Here is a 3,826-nt window from a genome sequence, read left to right on the forward strand (position 1 = left end):
AGCCTTTAAATACTTCTTTTCACACCAGAATTACCTCTGAAAGAGATAGGATTTTTCCTATTTTACAGAAAGCTTGCTTGTCACACACTTTAAAACTGTTTAAACATTCTAAATCCTTTCCACACTCCAAAAAAAAGAACAAAGTTCTACAGAAGTGGAATTGAATAAAGGAAGACTTTTTATATTATTAAGGTATTAAAAATGTATTCCCAGGCCTTCACCACCTATTTGCTGAGGCTGAATTAAAAAGCTCAGGCAGCTGTAACCATAACCTTAAATTATTTCAGAATATTCCTAGTCAGCCACTTTGATATCAACAGCTACTACTTCAAAATTAGTTGTTTCAGGATTGTGGAATCATGCCATCTTTAATGTATTGAGCTCAAGCTCTCCTTGAAAAATGAACATATGCAGACTCTGTTTACAATAAATCCAGATGTTGGTGGTAAGCATGGATAGGATTACTACATCCTTTCATGACAGAGTCTCCTGTGCCCTTAACAGCTGCTGCACAGTAAAACATTCAACAGGTGGAGTTTGTCTTATGAATCTACTGTGATGGAGAAAGTTCTTCCACATGAATTGTGCCCAGCTAACACAAGAGAGTCTTATGTTTAATGGGGATGTCTCCCAAATAAGTGGATATAGGATTGAATCACTAGTGCTCTGAAATTTCTTTATATGGGTAATCTGCGGTCCTCCAGATGTCATTGGACTACAACTCTCGTTAACCCCCACTAGTGCAGCCAATGATTAAAGAATTGTAGAACTGGTTGAAATAAAATGAGAACTGCAGACCAACATCTTCTGGAAGGCCACAGGTTAGCAACCTGTATTTTAAACAGACACGATACCAGGACATTTTATTGGAAGACTCAATAGGGAGTATTCTCCAAATTCTTTAATACTTAGAACAGGTTTGTTTGTTTCAGATACAGAAAAAAAACTGGCTAATATCCCAATAATACCACACACAACACCAACAAGGATCTTTCACAATGCATTTACTTATTCAGTTTTATGGGATAATGCATTGAAAGTATCAGTTAACACAAGAGCAGTATGATCATATGCATCTCAGGAGTAGGTTACATTATTCTTATACTTAAGTTTGCACAAGATCGCAGTCTTCATGGATATATCATACAATGATTTGACACTAGTCCCACATCCTACAATAATCACATACTATTGAACTGGAAAATCTCAAGCTTCTAGTTCTACATTAAGGAGGAATGCATTTTTTAACATTTCATACAATAATCAAAGCTAAAAATTAAAATTGAAACCTACTATTGAAATGTATTAAGGCACACACACGTGGACACCTTTACTAGCCCAACTGTTTTTGGCCATACATTTATGCTATTTCCAACATGGACAAAAAAATCTATACGTACACTGGCAATGCAGAAGGAATAGCATGAAAAACTTATGATTTCAGATTAAATCACAGATACAAACTATTGAAGGGACCAGTTGAAAGTCTCAAGACAAACATTTTTCTCTCTTTTTGAGAGGGAGTAGTTAGAAATTCTAGTGTCAAGGAAATCAAAAAAGTTTAAAGTGTATGTGATGCAATTTGTGGTAATGTTTGAAACCATGATGTATGGATGCTTATTAATAGTTCACTTAGAATTCCTTTCCAATTCATTCATTCATTCATTCAAAGAGACACACTGGCTTACTGAAAATTCAGCTGCTAACTAAAATGTTTCTACAGATAAAATCAGCCTACAGCACCACTGTAAGTTTTGCAACTTTGCACTGCAGTGGTAATAAGCACCCTCACACACACACAACATTCAATACTCCTTTTACTTAACTGGCTATATAGCAAAATCAATCTTTCACTATAAACAAATTCAGAAGGATGCTGATTATTAATCCAAAGCCCATTCCCATGCATTTTTTTCCTAGAGAGTTCATGGAGTTCAGCATATAAGAATATGATGCAGCCTAGGAACTAGTAAACTGTGACCAATCCCCTTGAATACTTTGAAGCAGGGTACATTTCTAACCCAGAAATTACTATTTTCTATTCATAAGCCAAGAAAACCTATTCCAATCTCAAATACAGAAAATGAGATTATTGCTTGAGATTAACTTATTTCCAGAAAACCTCTGGCATTCCATTATTCATGATTTATCAACTTAAGATGGCATGCCCTTGACTTACGTTTTCTCTCCTTACTAGTAAAACAGTAGTGAGGACCCTATCCTATATTGTTTACTCTCATTTGTCATTTTTTATGAACACCATTAGAACCCAAAAAGGGGGCAAAATATGTTCATTTTATTGAGAGGATGCAATTGCTCTTACTATTGGGGTGCCAGCTTTCTGGCAACTTAAAGCAGAAGAGAAGAGTTTGCTGGAGGTTTCAAAAATATTTATTTAAAGTGATAAAAAGAATAGTATAGAGCACAGAGCAATGTGCAAAGAATTAAGTGTTAATGAAACACAGACAATTTGTCATAATAAGATAATATTAGTGACTCAAGTGTAGAGACCACGACCAATTACTGTATGCAGTCTCTCTCTCTTTTAGTAATTCAGTTGGGGGGGGGGAGTTTAATTTAAAACCAAAGTTATTAACATGCATACAAAAAATTAAGCAGCATTCAGCTATTGCTTTTCTTCAAAGTAAAGAAACAATGGCAGTCCAAAGTATGCTTGCTCTAACAAGAAAACTTTGACACTTTTTTTAAAAAAAAGTTTTCCCATTAAAAAAATTCAGCAGTAGAGAAGAGTTTCCAAAGCATCAACCAGATATTTTTAGAGGAGTAAGATTTAAATAAATGGTGATAATTATTATTCAACCACTTCTAAGGAGATAAGATTCTAAACAATGCAATGCTATGCTTGTTTACTTTGTAGCAAGTCCCACTGTGTCCAATGTGGCTTACTCCCTAGTAAATATTCAGACTGAAGCTGCAATCCAATGCACACTAACTTGGAACTAAGTTTTAGTGAATGACATAGGACTTGTTTCCAATTACACAGAAGGTTTCACAGGCCACATACATCAAGCTGCACAGATCAAAGATATCTCCACTGCAAACCTTTACGTGTCTCAGCCTAAGTTAAGAAAAATTCACAAAAAGTATGGCAAAGCATTCACATTATTTCTTGCAACACATGTGTTGCTTCTTAAGAATTTATATTTAGTCTCATGATAACTTTTTGAAAAGGATAGAGAAAGGAGATTTAAAGCGACTGGTGATGCTTTCAAACTATTACGAGCATTCTCCCTTAGCCATTCATTCAGAAGCATTCTCTGCACAGATTGGACCTGTCTGAGTGTGAGATTTGGGGCTTACTTAGCACATTCCTTGCTTGGGCTCCATTTGATCAGGCCCCAAAGTGAGGGGGCAGTGGAGAAGGAGGAGAGAAAGAAAAAGAAGTTGCACTCCCTACCTAGCTTCTAATGTGACCCTGGTTTCATGCATGTTCCACCAAACTCACTCAGCTGCTTTCCATGGGGTGAAAAAGCACTGCAACTGTAACTCAAGCACATCCCCCTCTTCCAGTTAGAGAATACAGATCCCTAGATAAAACACTAGGATCGGAGATGACAATGTAGCAGCAGCTACACTCCAGCAGCCACCCAGAGAAAACTCAGCTCTCTTCTATCAAAAGGGAAGCATCTTTCCCAACGAACTATGGGTTAAAGACAGAACCAACACATGCCCTAAAAAATCCCACTCTCCTTTCCAGTTACGACTCTTAACCTCCTCTATGTCTATTCTCTCCTCCACCCGCTGCATCCAGCAAAAGTCTGCCTTTTCATCACCATTTCCATCCCCTGGTTCTCAGCATTTATTA

The 3,826-nt window shown here is 36.7% G+C and overlaps 1 protein-coding gene across 1 annotated transcript in view; it reads right to left on the minus strand.

Annotated features, from left to right (window-relative positions):
- Positions 1-3,826, minus strand: part of SPOCK3 (SPARC (osteonectin), cwcv and kazal like domains proteoglycan 3) — a 109,717-nt gene that overhangs the window by 104,632 nt on the left and 1,259 nt on the right. The gene's annotated exons all lie outside the window — the stretch shown is intronic.

The sequence above is a fragment of the Podarcis tiliguerta genome (assembly GCF_965153285.1).
Source record: "Podarcis tiliguerta genome assembly, chromosome: 9".
In the NCBI taxonomy this organism is placed as follows: domain Eukaryota; kingdom Metazoa; phylum Chordata; class Lepidosauria; order Squamata; family Lacertidae; genus Podarcis; species Podarcis tiliguerta.